This window comes from Peromyscus maniculatus, chromosome 17 (assembly GCF_049852395.1).
Source record: "Peromyscus maniculatus bairdii isolate BWxNUB_F1_BW_parent chromosome 17, HU_Pman_BW_mat_3.1, whole genome shotgun sequence".
NCBI lineage: Eukaryota > Metazoa > Chordata > Mammalia > Rodentia > Cricetidae > Peromyscus > Peromyscus maniculatus.
In genome coordinates this window covers 53385883-53404483 of record NC_134868.1, presented here as the reverse complement: position 1 = coordinate 53404483, position 18601 = coordinate 53385883, and the positions used below count along the sequence as shown (strand labels likewise).

The following is an 18601-nucleotide window of genomic DNA, read 5'->3' as shown; positions in this document are numbered from 1 at the left end:
GTCCATGCTCTACTCTGCGTCAAATAAAAATGCCTGCACACCTCAGCTTGTCTAAGGATGTCACATCATGAGGTAACCTTTGATGACAACCCTTCACTATTTAAGACATTTTAGGAGCCTTAATGTTTAATTGAAAAGGGTCCAACTTGTCCCTGCAGCTCTAAGGACCAACACTCATGAAGAACAGACAGAAAAATATAAGAAGAAATTGGAGCCTCAGGAGTAGGATCTGGGACCAGGTGGGCTCCCTGGGTCCAAGCTCCCCTCAGCCCTTCACTGACCCTGGCAGCTGTGCCAATGCCTGATGAGGGACTTCTCTATTCTATGAATTTCTATTAAAAATAAAATGAATAGTTCCAGAAATGATCAACCCACATGCCTTCATTCTTTGATGCCCTGTTTCATGATAACTCCCAGAGGACTGGCACAACAGTAAGACAGGGAAAGAGTCTTCACTGGAGAAAACGCTGTAAGAATCAGCTCTAATTTGATGTAAAATACACTCGAATTGTTTGTGGGGTAATCTCCATACACTCTGAGTCTCTAATTCTAGCCAAATGACAATTAGCAGTCAATTAAATTTAGGCAGGATACCAAGCACCAATCCCAAAGGCTTCAGAGTCTTCAGTTTCACAGGCACTGAAAGTACAATAAATACTTCCCACAAAATAGTAACAATAGCTTGTTATAACCACAGAGATACAACAACATGCAGAAAGACTTTTGTTTCATAATTTTATCCCTGAACCACACTCTGCACATAAGGTATAGCAAGCAGCATTTTACATACATGACTTTGATTATTTGAAGCAGAGAGACCCCAAAAATAGAAAGCATGTGGGAGACTTAGGAGTCCTGAGCAGAGAGTAATACCACACCACCTCCCTGGGAGTCCTTGGGGACTCTGTGAGCACCTGCAAATACATAAAAGAGTAAGCAACTGAATGCCTGCATGTGGCCAGCCATACATCCGGTACAGTAGACATTCTCAAAATGAAACTGAAGATGGTAGCCTCAGTCTTCAAGAACATTTATAGGAAAATAAAGTTTTATGAACAAAATCCTCAATAGCGATTCTGAATGGTTATAGCCTCACGTACCAGAGAGTCGGACAGGAAGGTCTTTGTCAGTACCACATGTATAATTTCTTGACTGAAGAAACTCATTCTCCTCAGGGGCAGGAGGCCTAGAATGCTGCCCATGGTTCCCTTGGGGTGTGGCTCATTGGCACCACTTCAACCAACATGAGAAGGTGTGAAGGAATTCCTCACTCTTCATTAGTGTGAGAGGGATATTAAAAATACTGAAGACCTTCTGAAGCTCTTAAACACTTTTCTGCCATAATAGGATTGTTCCTCCTGTGTTTTTAAAGCTCTATACACTCAGCTAAATGCAAGAAGCAATGATATCTTGTGAGTACTATCCCAACACATCCCCCAAAGGAAAATCCTATTTGATATCTCACCTGTGACTGTGAGCCAGGCCATATTATACATGTTAGCAACCTATTACACAGATGTCATGGTCATTTGATGAGGTTTGGGATAGCACTGTGTCAGAGGTAGTGTGGTGAGTGTTCAGCCCACCAAGCCTCCTTGCCTTTGATTTCCATAGCTTCAGAAACATTTCAAGGTAGTCAGCTTATAAAAATGCTCAGAAAATTGTAAAAACTATGAAGGCTGTGACTTTTCCTCACTATATTATCTACTGTGTTGATTCAGATGCTGTGATAATTATGAAAGAGGGGGTTGAGGCAGAGTGAAAGATGAGAGAGATGAAAATAAAGACTTTGATGTCAGGGCTCCCACCATCTGATTTAGACATTCCTAAATGAGATCCAGGTTGTTTCCATGCACTCTTTAGTCCTAATAATTCTAGAATAAAAGCCTTCCTGTGTACTTTTTAGTGTTTCTGGTTACTTCTAACACTCTTCCTCGGATCTGTTCTTTCTGATTCCAGCCCCACTTCCCTGATCATTCCCTGTTTAAGTAATTTCTGGGCAAAAAACAGAGACAAACAAACAAAACAAAAATACTTGTTGAAGTGAAGTCTGACTTTCAAATGAAAACACTCTATTTAATATTTAAAAATCCACCCTGTAAAAATAATACGATCACATCCCAGGGTCTCCCCTCTGAGCAAATTGTGGTGGTTTATGTAAGAGATTTCTGGATACTAGCTGCACTGCTCTATCAGATGAAAGTTTCCTACAGTATCCCCCATGTCTAAAGGATGACACATTGACCAGCAGAAGGTACCACAGGTGGTTAATGCTAGGTTTTAGAGAAAATGCCTTGAAGAAAATAGCTTTTATCAAATCCAAACTCATTTTTTGTTTGGTTATTTTAATTGGAAATATGTTCTTCCTAATTAGTACTGTGGTTACTGAGGCTTTATTATTTAAACTTCAGTAAGACTAAGAGAGGTAAAACAGGTTCAGAGACTTAATAGGCCATGCATCGTGGTGTGTGTGTGTGTGTGTGTGTGTGTGTGTGTGTGTGTGTGTGTGTGTGTTGTCCAGGCATCCAGACATTGGTGTGTTTAGTCCAGACATCTACCTCTTTCCATCTTACCTTTAGAGACAAGGTCTCTCACTGAACCTAGAATTTATTGATCAAGAAAGACTAGCTGATCATCAATCTCTAGGGATGCCCTAACCCTGCCACCCCAGCTTTGTGTATTGTAAGCATGTGCCACTACACTCGGGGGTTTTATATGTGTGGCTAAGGATATAAACTCAGGTCCACAGGCTGGCTGAGCAGGTTTATGACATTCTGAGCTATTTTCCCAGCCCAGGATCACGTTGGTAATTTATTAATGTGGAAGATCCTCTCATACGGTTTCAGGATTTTCATGTTATTTTCTGTTCTCTTTCTATACATTGCAAAGTGTTTCATTTTAGAGTAACGATTCCACTTGGGGTTTCTTTGTGGAGTCCATCTTCATGTCTACAAGTAAGTTCATGTAGGACTGATTTTATCAGCAGGCATTTTCCTATCCATCTTTCCTAAATGATTTTCTGGCTAAATAAAGCAATGGTTGTATTTTTTCAAGACTTTGGTTGTCTACACGCTTTTCCTTCTGATGGCTAGATTTAGCAGAGCAATGAGATAATGTCATGTTTGAGGTTTAGTATATAACACACTGCCATTGAGATCTGACTGTCTCTCCCTGTATGGAGAGCATAAGCACAATGGTGAAGTGTGCCTCCTCAGATCACTTCCCTGGGATGCTGGCTTTGTCTCGCAACACTGCTTTGTAATCTTTCTAGTAAAATATTTCTTTTTCTTTTTTTAAGAGTAGCTTATTATCTACTTCCTGATGTGACCTCAGTCTTGCCTTCTGCTACAAAAATCAGAGAGACGCCTCCCACAGTTAACATGCAGGCAAAATGAACTCTTTGTTTATTACATTGGAAGGTCTCAAGTTCAAATCCCTTTTGCATCAATTACTGTATGTATGCTATCAGCAAGTTATAAAATGACCCTTTGTCACAGTATCCTCATCCATAAAATAAAAATTGAAACAGTCCTACCCTCCTGATGCCCTTAAAACATCAAGTGTGTTGGTGGTTTTTAATTTTATCTTTGGCCAACAAAAATAACGAACTGCTTTTAAAATTACAAGTTAAAAACATTTGCTAAAAAATTAAAGTGAAGTACTCCCAGGTAAAGGATACAAATATTTGCCCAAGAGTTCAGGAAAGCAATGGTTGCTATTTGGGAATTGTCACCTTTGAAAGAGTGGCCTTTCTTTGTGAACTTGTCACAGCAACCCCTGACCTAAGACAAAGGGTATGTGGTTTCAGGGTATGTGAATCCTATACTAGTTCATGTGCTTCAAACTTTACTGTCCAGGAGCTCAGTTCTTCACTCATTGGGTATAGGAGCAAATACTACATCTTTTTTTGACATGCCTGGAATAGACCTAAGTATGTCTTAAGGAAAGGACATCCCTAAAATACATCTTCAAACCTTGTTTTAAATCTCAAGGTTACATTGAGCGAATGGATCCATACCGTCCTCTTCTTAAGTTCAGTTTTGATGAATAAGATGACACAGCAGTGGGGAATGGGGGGACGTATGCTTCCATGCCAGTTCATGCATGTTACACAGCAGCCATCTGTGGAAGCTCTCTGTAGGCAGTAACCGTTCGGTCATTCCAGCTCAAATGACAAGCCATGGTTAATTTTCAAAACTCCAGGAGATATGTTTTTTTTTCTTTTACAAATATTAACATAAATATTAAATTTTATGGGTAAGATTGGAAGGTTGAGTATCCAATATTCATAAGAGAACTAGGGTGACTGTCTCTGTATGCTTCATGTGTGAGTGTTGCTATTGTGAATCTGTCAAATAACGGGCCCATGGCACCCACTTTATCAAATCTGGTAGGCACAGACATATGCAGTATCCTGTGTGTCTGATATTGGCAATTCCTTCTCCTTTTCTTCACTGACCTAGCTATAGTTTTACCATTTTAAAATGCTTTTTCCCAGACTCTACTTTGGGTTTCATGGATTCCCCAATGCTCTCACTGTTTTCAGTGTCAGTGGCTCCTGTTCTGATCATGGCCAATTTCTTCTTGGTTGAGACTCAGTTATTTTTCTCTGGATTCAAAATTCCAGGAGCCAGGTACAGATTTTATATTATTTTTATGTATAATCTATATGTTTCTCTGTAAATATTTTTTTCTGCATCTTATAAATCTTTATTTGGATTTCATTTTCAATTATCATGGTGTTTTTCTAATCTCTAATTGCTATGGAGATTTATTTTCCACTATGGATCATTTAAATTTTTTTTCTAAATTCAATATTTAAGAGTGGTGTGTGTGTGTGTGTGTGTGTGTGTGTGTGTGTGTGTGCGCGCGCGCGCACACGCCCATGCACGCGCACACCTTTTCACCATTGGCTCTAGATTAAATTTTTTGTGATCTCAGAATATACCTTGTTTAAGCTCTATTCTTTAATGAGCTCTGGATATTTGTTTTATGGCCTAGATAGGAGCCTTCCCTGAAGAATATTCGCCCATGAGCCTAGGGGAGTGAGGACCCTCACTTCGACCATCACAATCCACAAGGGAGAGGCAGGCACAGAGAGCCTCTGCTGAAGCTCAAACTCTAGCCTTGCCAACTTTACTGACGTTTGACTTACCAATTACCAATACTTTCAGCATTTCACATAATTTGATGCTTTGTGTTTCACGTGCATTTATTAACAGTTACAACATTTTCCTCCAAGTGTTAACCCTTCATGCCCAGCCTCTACTTATCTCCAGTCAGCTTTATTCAATAAAAGGGGCAAAATGCATCTTTCCCCATTTTCTTGCCTTCACCCCCAATACTCACCATTAAAGCCATGTTATCGTGTATGATGTGTTCCTAAGTACTATTTTCTTTATGTACTTTGGACATCTCTGTCTTGTGCTTGGTTTATTTCTGCTATTTAGATGTAATTTCTTATTCAGGTGGATTCTTAGTCACTGGACTAGTAATTCTTTTGAAGTCACTATATTTATTTTTTCTGACCTCTGCTTTTATTTGAGCATGCAGTGCAACTCAGTTTTTCTTCATTCTATGTCAATTACAAGTCATTCTTTCAGGTATTTGTTTTTATTGGGGGGGGGTTGTTTGTTTGTTTTGAGGATGGTGGCTTTGCTTACATTTTTTTCTCTTTTCATTCCTTTGAATTCCTGCTTGGATATTTCCAGCTAACAACTGCCAAATTCCTTCCCTCATTTACATCCATGTCCAATCTACTGGTCATTCCCAATAAACATATTTTGCATTTCGTTAGTGATAAATTAATTTTAATACTCCATTTGACTCTTTTTGCAAACTAGCAAAGTATCTCTCTGCTTATGTCTACCAGTGTGTCTTCTACACTGCCCACCTTTTCATATGTGCTCTTAATATATCAACCATAACCACTTTAAGTACCCTATCTAATACATGACTCATTTTGAAGTCCAGTGACACCAACTTCTGCCAGATTGGAATGTATTGCTACATAGTCTCTTTGGTTTTTGCTGTTTCTTGTTGTTTAATTTGTTGTGTTTTCCCTTGGTTATTCTAGCTTTGCCTGTAATGGCTAATAGGAAACAAAGTAAATAGGACCTGGGTGTAGAGATTTATCTTCTTCTAGCTAGAGATGGGGCTGTGTCTGAAGATTTTAGAACCACAGGTGCCAGTGTTTTGACTCCATCCACAGAGAGAAAGCCATATTATTAGGATTTTCATCCTGGGTTCATGCACACTGCACAGGAACTTCTTGGTGTGGGGTGACACATAGCAGAGGTTTTATGGATCCCATAGGGTAAAGTGTTCGGGACTCTGCTCTGCCTTTGATTACTTTTTTTTCTAGTAGTCACTTCTTTTCTTTTCCTTCTGTTCTTTTGGTTGTAATGTTTTTAATCTGCTTCTATGGAGTCCTGACACTTAGTCACCATGACTTTTCCATTCAGGAGACATAATAGCCAATGATGGCATACCCCTTGGTGAAGATCTCCTCCCCCTGAACTCTTTCCATCGAGAAAGTTCACCTAGGGAAAACATGTATTATATTGAAAGGGATCTGGAACACTTCACAGTAATCAATCATGCATTTGCTAAGTTAAAAATAAGAAAGGGATCTGTGCAAAATTTCACTATTTAGCATGATGAGGGTTGCATGGAAGAAAAAGCAAGAGTAGTACGCCTTCGAGGTCTTCTCGTGCTTTCAAACTATCCTAAGCAATTAACCAAAAATTCTTATCTTAGTGTCCCCTTCATATGTGGCTTGTGACTGATTCTCTTGACAAGACCATCATGGTAGTGACTCATGGAACATGTCTCTCTTTTCCAGGTATACTTTTTACCTGAGACCCTATTTCTTTTATGGATGAAGATGAGCCATTAATTTGTTTTTACTTCATCTAGCCTTTTACTGTTAAACTACAATGGTTGCCACTGTTGCCTAATTTCCAGCCTAAATTCTGTTCTGAATGTTACAATTTTAAAAATATTTATAATTCATGGGTAACTGATTGTTTCTGTGACTAACAAATTCAAGAATTACTTAAGAACTAATACGAAATGTGGATTTCCAAATTCCTATGTTTAATATTTGCTGTAATGTTAGGGGCATTACATTATATAAATATTCTCTGTAGTATTGTGTTGGACAATTTTTTGCTCAATTTTAGAAATGTAAGTATTTTAAATTATATTTTACTTTATGGACTGACTGGCAACAGTCAGCATCACTATTTGTAACTTGATTTATAAACTCTTATGAGGTTTATATATTAATATTCATCATAATCTATGCAGGTTATTTTAAAACACAACTTCAACTTCTAGGTTATTTAAACACAGCACACAGTTTTTTTCTTGGTTCCAGAGGCTGCAAGTACAAGCTCAGGATGCTGGGAGATCTGTGCTTGAGACAGGCCATTTACTGGTTTACAGTCTCTTCTGACCAAACTCTCATATGGTGGAAAGGTCAAATGATGCCCTTGGACTTCTCTCTGTGGACACATTTTTCATTCCTGAAGGTTGTGCCACAACTACCTCCCAGTATTCTGCCAAATATTGTCACCTTGGAGTCTAGATTTCAAAATGTAGATTTGGGGAAGAAATGATATTCATTTAGGGTTTTCTGAAAATTAATGTGAAATGTAGCATTGTGGATACTAAAAATTCATTCTTTTAAAAAATGAAACTCTAGTAATCTGATGGTTCATGTTAAAAGTACATGTTTATCCTCAGAAGTTCTGCTTTATATCATTCCCCTGCATCTGTTTGTGTATGGACGAGGTCCCAGCTACTGGAGAGTGACTGCACAGACCTGCAGGTGGATGGCAGCTATTCCTGAAGGTCACCAGGGAGATGCCTACTGGCTGTTGTGCAGGTTTTTTAGATAATTTGATGACTTCAGACACAACATAAGTATCTGTTTCCCAGAAATAGTCCTCTATGATTTTACAAGATTAATATTTAGGCCTATGTCACTGTTACCAACAGTCCATAGTAATTTCCCTTAATATCAAGTCAGTAAAAAGTCTATGACCAACACCTGCCCTTAGTTGCCTCCAGGGATGGCAGACTCCTCCTGACAGAAGCATTTTGAGCTCCTGTAGGGAACTGATTATATAATTCTTAGAATAAATAACTCTTTCAAAACCTCCAGAAGAGGGTTGATCTGGCAAATCCCCAAACCACCTTGAAGCTGAGTCAACCATGGAGGGAGGTGGGTGTTTTTAATCCAGTCCTGAATCAACTCTTCTACAGACACAAAAAAAATGTATACATGAGTATCTATAGATTGACAGCAACATGTGGGTAGAAATCAATTTGGTTTTTGAAGAGTCACCATTACCAACATCCACCCTCAGCCAACACTATTGTGGAAGGTACTTCTGAAAATATTGGGTGTTGGAAAAATAATGACTTTAAGGTATCTGCATATATTAATTCTTCCCCCTCTAGTCCAATTGGAGGAAGAGGAAGACTAATTTATAGCTCATGACACAGGTTCTTAATTTTGCTTGTTCTATAAAAAGTGTTTTGCTCTGTTTTGATCACAAAATCACACACACACACACACACACACACACACACACACCACAATAACACATCACACACACATACTGTGTATAATGATGAATGATGTACATAATGCTAGATACTTGTCCTTTACTAAGATATTAGTGGCATTTTTTGCTATTCATAAAAAATGCATGAATAAGCCTTATGGGCCAAGTAATTCTATCTTAAGGTTATTAACCGCAACAGGAATCTGGTGCTTGTCTTTGACCCTGATGAACAAGTTGTACCAATAGTCTCTTAAATATATAATATGAGAGAGAAAGCAGTTATGATCCTCTCAGCCAGTAGGAACAAGTGATACTACTCTTGAATTTCTACAGTGTCCCAGGCCGTCTGTTAGCGACATCAGCCATCTGAGGTCTTTAGGTCCCATCCAGTATGCAAAAATAGTTTAATCTCTGCACATTCTAGATGAGGAAATCGAGCTTCCAAAAAGTTAATGAAGCTTGCCAAAAAAAATGAGATAATTAGTATGAGCAAACTGAATCCCAGCACTTCACAGGCCAGTCACAAAGCCCGTGCTTTTCTAGTACTTATCACAGCCTCAGAGAATAAAAAGAGAGGCTGCTCAGAATTAGTGTGTTCTCTCACCCAGCTAGGGGGAGGCCTGCTTTCCAAGCTAATGCTGACATCACTGAGGAAAACACGTGGAGGCAGCTGACTGAACCAAAATGACATTAGAGCTTAGGAACAAGCCACTAGAAAGGGAGGAAGACATGGTTTGGAGATTTTAGTCAGAGGAAAGATGGTAAGAAGAGGAGAGGCTCATCCAATGAGCTGGACATCGCAGCCCTCATGCCAGGTGACAGAGCGACATAGCGCTTCTTAGCCCCATCTCCAGCACCCCAAGCCTTCACTTTCCCCAGCCAGTCACTGTGTGTTAGCTCAACTTCCTCTTGTGTCCTGCTGGATGCTGACTACATGTAGACCTAGTACCATACTTTTCTTAACTCTAGTCCACTCCCCTCAAGATAAACAGAGTAACTGCCAGCAGATTTCAAGTAGTTTGAAAGTTTTGCAGACCCAAGAGGTGCACCACAGGATATTTAGACAGGGCCGTGGCAGTGGGTTGGTAGAAAGTGTTTCTCTGAAGAGCACCTCCAGCTACTTCCTTGTTTCCATGTTCTGAATCTGCACTGTGTGGGCTCTGTGGCCGCACCTGGCACAAGGCACCAAGAACATCAGCAGCATTTATTTCAACCCGGATCTCCATACTACAGACTGTTTTTGTGGGTTGGAATGGCTCCTCGTCTTCATAGTTTTCCCAATCCCAGATAACTAGATAGAGGCTGTATAAATACCATGTCCCTGATGAGAATGATAACCACCATCCATCAGTATGAGCTAGAGAATGAATATTCCCAGAGTCTCATTTCCAACAGAAACCTATGCCATCAGGAGACACTACAGGGACAAGTCTCCAGCATGCGTCTATGGGTCATTTCATCATTCTTTACCCACATGGTTTCAGCACCAAGACAAAGTTCTTTCTCACCAGATGCATGCTGTAGATTAGAATTCCGTTCTCAGACGATTCCTGAGTATAATTAATCTTGGGAAGAACCATTGACAAACTAGGAGGCAAGGGATTGTCCACGTGTTTCCGTAATCGTGTACACAGTGCCAAGTCACACACCAACCCTTCTACCATATTCTTCAGGGCATCGTAATGAGGAGGGCTCCTCTAGCCAGCAGCTGCCAGGGATATTACTGTTTGGACAGAACCCAATTATGGTGCATCCTTCTTAATTAATGTAATTATCAAAGGAATCTATAAAAATAGGGCTCTAATTAATTGTATCCAATTAAGATTTAAAATTATAAATCCAGTGATTATAATTTCATGTATTAGGTGTGATATTGCAATTCATGAGAAATACTTCTGCAGGAGACAAATGGCAATTTGGTACTTAAATTAGCAGAAAGAAAGATTTTTAAACTTATGGATATTGAATTAGGTCTTAAAGATTGTGGCTGACAAATGAAGGTCAGGTGTCCTGAAAACTTACCATCATATATATGAGAAATATTTACAAATATGTAAATATATGATGCATGCACATATATGCACATATAAATATGAACTTATATTTAACCTATTGAACTTCAAGATTAATTCTAAGAATAGTTTCTCCTTCAAAACATGTTGAAGGGCAAATAGAAAAAAAATGTAACATTATGACACAGATATGAAAAGAAAGGGGTAGCAGGGACTTAATATTATTGAGGTAAGCATACTCTAGGGGACACAAAAGCATTTTATTTTCACACACTGAAGATATAAATGGTGGAGTTTCCCCTTTTGTCTCTGGTTCCCACCAGATCCTCTGCTAGGCTCCAGTCCATACCAATGAGCCCAGAGAGTCAAAATGTAATAAAAATTAGATGTTCTCATCTTCAGGAGTATGGTGGATTTTCTAAGCTTATAGAATAAGCTAAAAAAAAGTTCAATTCATATACAAGAGTAGCATAAGAGAAATTCTGCAAGGCAGACCCTGGAACATTCATAACTTAGCCCACCTTTATTCCACACACTTTGACTAACATCACAAGAAAGACCAGTGATATTCCCCCGGACAGATGGAAGGTACCTTATGCAAGAAAGTGGGATGCTTTCTCTCTGATGTCAAAATGCTGGGCAGGAGCCACTGTAATTCATTTTCATAAATGTCCTAAAGGCTATTTAGCTCCTTGTGTCTAATAAGGTCATGCTAAATTAGGTCTTACAGATTGTGGCTGCCAAATGAAGGGCATGGGATCAAAAAGCTCGCCATCACACATAGGAGAATTATTTATATACATATAAATATATAAGCATACATATACACATATCTATGTATTATAAATGCATAATCATTTATATTTAATGCACAAGCACACATAAAAGAAAATGTAACACAAACACTGATGTTTGTTAACATACTCTAGTAGCAGAGTTCCCTCCATGGATTTATTATGTTTGTGAAAAGGGGTGTCTTAAACATTTACATATAGACTAACAACCACAGATTCTGATATACATTTAGACGCTGAAGTGTCTGCACTGAAACATCAAATTTAGGAGAAAAAGCATATCTCCATGTTATCTTCCTTGCTCATGCCTGGTCCCAGCATGTGTTTTCTTCCTAGAGTTTCCGTGAACCAGCACACACGGGGGAGACAGCACTGAGGTTTCCTGGGCCGTCTGGAGCAGAAGGTGAAGCAGAAAGCAGGGATGATGACTGCATCAATTTAACTCTCAATTATGAGCTCCCAAGCCTCCTGAGCAGACCCAAGGGAGGGGAGAATTAGAGCCTTAGGCTGTGGGGCTGGGAAGATTACAGAGCCTCACACACCACACACACCTTCTCCAGGTCTGGAGACAGACATCCATTTGGATATGACTGGCGGAGGCTCAAACTTTCAGCAGAGACACTTGATGCATAGAAGACTTGGCACTGTGGCCACATGGAGACCCATCTGTCACAGTGGCATCCTGCCGATTTCAAAGTTGCTTGAATCTTTTCAGCAAATTCTAGGTACCAGGCGGGAGTGGATCATCTCAGGGAGTCAGAGTAGAATCCCAAGTGCCATCCTTTTCCTGGGAAGCTCCACTCTCCTGCCACCCAACCCTGCCCAGTGTCTTAAATGAAGCACACCTGTAGCCACTTGTGTACAGAGTGAGCTCCATTTGCCCTGGAAAGGCAAAGCCAGATCTTCAAAAGATATCCTGATGCCAAAAAGACAGGTGGTGTTCAGCAGGCATCTGATGAAGTCAGGAAGATAACTCAGGGCATAAAAATGTTTTCATAAAAGAAAGTAGAGTACTCTCCACAGGAACACTTTGAGGGCATTCTGTCTATGGCCACAATTATGGAGCTAAATCCAATGTTAGCACATTTGGGTTGCAAGAACATGGGCTAATTCTGAATTAAGGGCTTGTTCTCAGCATCAGCAGATATTGTTGGCGGTGCACAGGGGTGACTTAAAAATAAGACACAATCTTTTGTAAAGCATGTCCTGGTGACAGGACTGCATGCACTGGAATGCCAAATGCAGTGTCCAGTCTTCAAGTCAACTGTGTGCCCATAAAGACGGTTTTGCTCATTCGCAGAGTGCAGATTCTTCCTGCTTTTGCACTGAAATCTGAAGACTGAAGGCAGTTGTCTAGGAATAGAAAATGCACGTGTGCCCTTCAAACTTCGTAATTTTGTTTTCCGTAACAGCTGACTTAAATCCCATTGTGTATATAGGCCACATTTCCTTTAATCACTCTTCTGTTGGCAGACATCTAGACCAGTGCCATCTCCCTGTTATTATTGTCAGTGTAGCCATGAACAATGATGGTGAGTGTCTCTGTGGAGGGGCACAGAGAGGGGAAGCATTCCCAGAAGGACACAGCCACACATTTTTCTCTCATCTTTGGATCCTAAACTTTAACATTTGTATATGTTTTAAGAAAGGTTGTAGAGATGGTTACTACCAAATCACAGAGGAGACCACAAGAGGAGGGAAAGACACGTGGGAAGGAGAGGAAATGGCAGAAAGAAATTTTGTTTTCAAAAATGCCAGAATGAAACCTAATTCCTTATAAGGTAATTTTTTTTTTCTTAATGGATGTGGTGATCAGCACTTACCTTCAGAGTGGAACGATGCAGGAACTGGAAAAGTTTAACTAACGAGTCTCCTGCTTTGACTTTTCAGTCATGACCCCCCCACTGCAAATACGTTGCAAAAGAAAAGTCTGAGAACTATCTTTAAGGGTGACTTTATTTAATCAAGTCTTCTATGTTACTATGGCTGTGGGGACATTATGTGAAAGGTAAGGCTCTTCTGAACCTGGGGTAGAAACTAAGCTCTATGGCAGTGGTTCTCAACTTCCCTAATGCTGAGACCCTTTAATATAGTTCTTCATGTTGTGGCAACCCCCCCCAACCATAAAATTATTTCAATGCTACTCCATAACTACAATTTTGCTACTGTAATGAATTTTAATGTAAATATCTGATATGCGGGATATCTGATATGTGGCCACTGTGAAAGAGTCCTTAGACTACCCCAAGGGGGTCACAAGACCCACAGGTTGAGAACCACTGCTCTAGACTCGTATTGAAAGTGGACCACATACTCTCCAGAAACCTGAGGACATTTTACTCCTAAAGAAGATGTTCCTCTACCACCATCAACCTCACATCTTTTGACTATACAGTGTCTCATTCTCTCTAGTGCTGATATTACAGTTGCATGCCAATATTCTAAAATTTTTCTACGGTGCTGTGGATCCATGTTGTCCTCATGCTTGTATAGCAAGAACTTTAGGAGCTGAGCCATTTTCTCAGCCCCCTAATGCATCTTATCAAAAATAAAAGCAGTATTTGAAACTGAAGGAAATAATCCATCAGAACCTGTAGAACTCAGTGAAGGCCACGCATGAAGCAAGTGTCGCACAAACCTGCAGTATTTGTAAGATAGGATGGGGTATTTCCTGACGAGTTTGTGCCCATGAAGGACAATCTTTTAGACTGCTCAAAGTAGTTATCTCTTTCTCTAATAAGTCTATTATAAATAATTTTTCTCACGGTAGTTTCAAACAACTTCCCTGAGTGATAGATTTTGTAATCTATCTTGTAATCTCCACAGTGCAAAATTGAGATATTAATTATTAAATCTTAAAGAAGACATGAAATGCACACTAGAAAGGTTAGCCTACACATCTAGAACACATAATTGAGTCTTAAAATCAAGTCAGATAATTATTATTCCATAGAGAAGTGCCACTCTCCCATGAGATCATTTGACTTGATGGTCATGGATGGAATTACTTAACTATTTCTTAGACACTGTATTTGTGGCTAAGGCTCAGAACCTTCCAGCTCCCAAAGGACCTTTACTATTCCATGTCATGTGTACACAGAGGTTTCTGGGACTAGCCAAAAGCATTCTGCTGTCAGTCCTTCCCACCAATTAGAAGTGTGGAACACAGTGGTCTGTTGTATAGAAATACTGGGAAAAACTAAATTACACCCTAAAATCTATTTCAGTCTTCCAAAACTACCTAAAAAGTAATGATTATCTTGAATGAAATGTGATGTAGAATGTGATTTTATAGGATTTTTATTTTCTTTAAGCTCATTCTAAAGAAACACAGGCATCTCCCTATGTTGTTCCCTAAATACGTAGTGTTTTGCATAAATATGTATGCACTTATAGGGAGTGACCTCTTTGCCCACACTTTGCAAGTACAGGTAACATTATCTTAGCAGGACCTACAAACCCTTGAATGACAGGCACGTGTAGCATGAGCACCTAGACTTTTTCTTGGCTTTCTAGAAGGCTGCCAAACATCACCAAGAACTCTACAGGAAGAGTTACTCATCAATACAGCAGCAACTTGAGCTATTAGTTAATTGAGTCTTCCTTGTAGCTAGTGTCCCTCCTTTTTATCCTCTTCTTATTCCAAACACTCATGGACATGGAAGCAAACATTTTCTGTAACCAAATTATAGTCACATCCATAATTCTCCCCACCTTTGCCCAAAGTTACATGGAGAGCTTCTGTGGAGGCAGAATTGTAAGAGGTTTGGAATTTGGGAGAATATCATAAATGGAATTGAGTAAGAGTATCAGCTGTGCTGGCATGGAGTTGGCATTCAGTGTTGCAAAATATCTTGCATGAGTTTTAACTGTGGATAGAAACTCTTCACATTTTGTTTCCTCTTCCTCCTCCTTCTCCTCCTCCTCCTCCTCCTCCTCCTCATCCTTTTCCACCCATACTCATCCTTATCTTCTTCTTTCTCCTCTTCTTCCTCTTTTTCTCTTCATCCCACTCCTTTTTCCACTACTATTCCCTCCTCCTCCTGTTTAGCAATGATCTATTTTAATTGATGGCTAGCATTGCATATTTTCACTTGCAGTACACAAACTTGTGATTTAAAAGCATATGCACATTGCAGAATGATCAAGTGTATCCTATTACCACATGAACTGCCTTATGTAATTAGTACAAAAAGGCTTATAGTTAGAACGAAGCCTCTTTTAATGTAGTTGTGGACAGGATAAGGCTGTGGACTGTGGGCTTTCATCCTGTAAGGCTCCCTTTAAGCACAACTATCAAGGAAAAGCTCCCAAAAGAACACCAGTGATGAGGGTTCAGACCATCGCAGGAGCTCAGGTGGCTGTCCCAGGGGAAAAGCCATTCTGCAGCCCTGAGGCTTAATGCTCTGAAACTGTAAGGAAGATGAAAGTAACTACAGCAGGGGACTTTTTGCAATACTCAGTTGGATGGAGCAAATTCTGCCTGGCATGAACCCTGTCACATCTACACTATTACCTTGCATGGGTACCTCAGGTTTGCAACTCCAGCAGCTAGCAAGCCACACTGAAATTTGAAAACAATAATAATTTCAGAGACGTTTAACATATACTTTCTTTCTCCTTCAGCAGCACAGTTCACTTGAAATGGACATCATTATCAGAGGAGGGGTGTGGGACTGACAGGGGCCACTTTTATCCTGGAGCTTCTTAGCTGAGCTAGTAACCAGTCTCATACATCAAAAAGTGTTTGGCAGTTTCTACGTTGAGCAAGGATTTGACATGCTCTATTAATGCAAATATGGGGTACAATTTCCTATAAGATTTACAGGTTTTATTTATCTTTATATGACTAAGATAATTGCAAACACTTTATAAGGTAATTTAGTCAAAATATCTCATCTCATATAAAAAATTTAACTATCTTATGTAAACAGAGCTTTCCTATTAAAATTTTGAAAAGTTTCCATGCCATTTTTTTGTTTTGTTAGAGATCAATCTATATGGAGTTTTGAATAAAAGATATCGCACCCAATATGTTAAACAGGAAATCCACATAGAACATGTATAGATGGGATGCTACTGAGAATCAATAATTTTAGGATTTGTATCTATATGTGTTACTCATGTGTTTATGTGTTCATATGTGTGATCACATGAGCACATGTGGAATTAAAAGGTCAACATTGTCAGGTGTCTGCCTCTACTAGTCTTCACCTGATTTGTGGTGATTCTTACTGACCCTAGGGCTCAGCCATGCAGGTAAGAAGCTGTTCAATGAGCTCCTGGTATCCACTTACCAGCCTCCTGGGTGCTTGAATCACAGGAGCAGGTCTACATACTTGGCTTTTCAGGTGGGTGTTGGAAATGTGATCTCAAGTTCTCAAACATATGCGGCCAGCACTTTAACAACTGAACTATCTTCCCAACATCAGAATTTTCAAAGATGAGGAAGGAAGATAATTATCCCACGTTTTCACACACAGCAACAGACAGTAGAGAAATGAACCCAGATCTTCTCTGAAAATCTCACCCACTCTGCATCATGGAATTCAATGATCTTTACACTCACCATACTGTGAATGTTGTGCAAATCATTTAAACATGTTGCTGTAATGAATGATATGAGTGAACTATATACAAGAGGTGCATTCAAATGTTTTGGAATGCCTCATGTTTTTAAACCAAAATCCTGAGTTTGGATCTGAGGATGCTAGCTTGTGATTTTGAAGTTTATTTTTTTAATCTCTGAACTCTGAACCATGAAGAAAAGCTCCTAGTTACCTTTATTAGAGATTAACACACAAGATCACTGACAGTTTGAGATGTGTGACTCATTGTGATTTGATTTGTACTTGTGCAAATGGCTCACACAAAGACCTTAATTTCCAGATGCTAGCATATTGTGCATAACTTGGTCAGATGTATTCATAGTTATAAAACTCTTGTTTAGAGAATATTACATTTGTAACTGAATTAAAACTTAGCCTGAGTAGTAAACATCTAAAATACATTGTTCTGGGCTGCAAATACATCTCAGTTGGGAAAGTACTTGCCTAAGGTGCAGGAAGCCTCAGGCTTGATACCCAGCACCACATAAAGGAGGCATGGTGGTGTGTGACTGCCATTCTGGCACTTGGAAGGTAGAAGCAGGAAGACCAGGAACTTGTGTTTATCCTTGACTACATATTCATATACATACACAGATACACACAGATGCACACATATACATACACACACATGCACACATACATGATACATGATTGATGATAGATAAATAGATGATAGATAGAATGATAGTTATAGAAAGAGTAGAGAAATAGATAGATATACATAAACATATGTACATATCTTATGGAAATTAATTTCAATAACTTAAAAATCAACAATGTCATTGTAATCAGTTACTTCTAGTCTTATGCTCTTTCTGATATTCTCTATATAGGGAAGTAAGTCCTGTTACATCCAATATATAAAATACTTAGACACTTTTTCTCTGCATTTACTCACTGACAGCCAAAAGTTCATATTTGTGTTCTAGTGCATTTTCAGCTGTTTATTCTTTTCAGATGAGACCTTGAAAGCACAAAAGGGAGAGCTCATAGACACAGCTAAATGACCAAACAAACAAACAAACAAACACCTCTTTTGGGGGAGAACTTCTGCTTATAAGTTTTCCTTAAATGACGCTTTTTATGACATTAATGCTGATATTCATGAGACCATCACATCATAACTTGAAAAGACAGCCCAGCACATCAAGACTGAAATATTTAAATTGCAGGGTAAGAAAACAAATTGCTATCATGTCTACTTTTTTCTTGTGGAAAAAAATGAATAAATGGATGCATCAGATGTAAACATGAATGTTTTATGGTCTTGAGTACAGGGGTAATAAAATACTCATCATTCCCTGTAATATTCTTCCCTCTGAGTCTGTCATAAGCTCTTTATCTCTACTATATTTTCTCTATTTGAAAAATCTGCACATTTAACAAGGCAATTCTCTCACCTTAATGTCACAGCCACATCTCCTGGAAACTTGGGAATCTCAACACTGCATATAATATTCGGCGCATCAACTCGAGTCATTTTCATTTTTTGTTAAATGTTTTACTTTGGTGAAGAAGTGGTAGTAGGGCTATAGAGACGACTCAGTGGTTGAGAATGCTTGCTGCTCTTGCAGAGGACTCGGGAGTTCAGTTCCCAGCACCCTAGTTGG

The 18601-nt window shown here is 39.2% G+C and overlaps 1 protein-coding gene across 2 annotated transcripts in view; it reads right to left on the bottom strand.

Moving 5' to 3' along the window:
- Csmd1 (CUB and Sushi multiple domains 1) overlaps positions 1–18601 on the bottom strand; it is a 1611441-nt gene that overhangs the window by 1535073 nt on the left and 57767 nt on the right. The window lies entirely within an intron of this gene.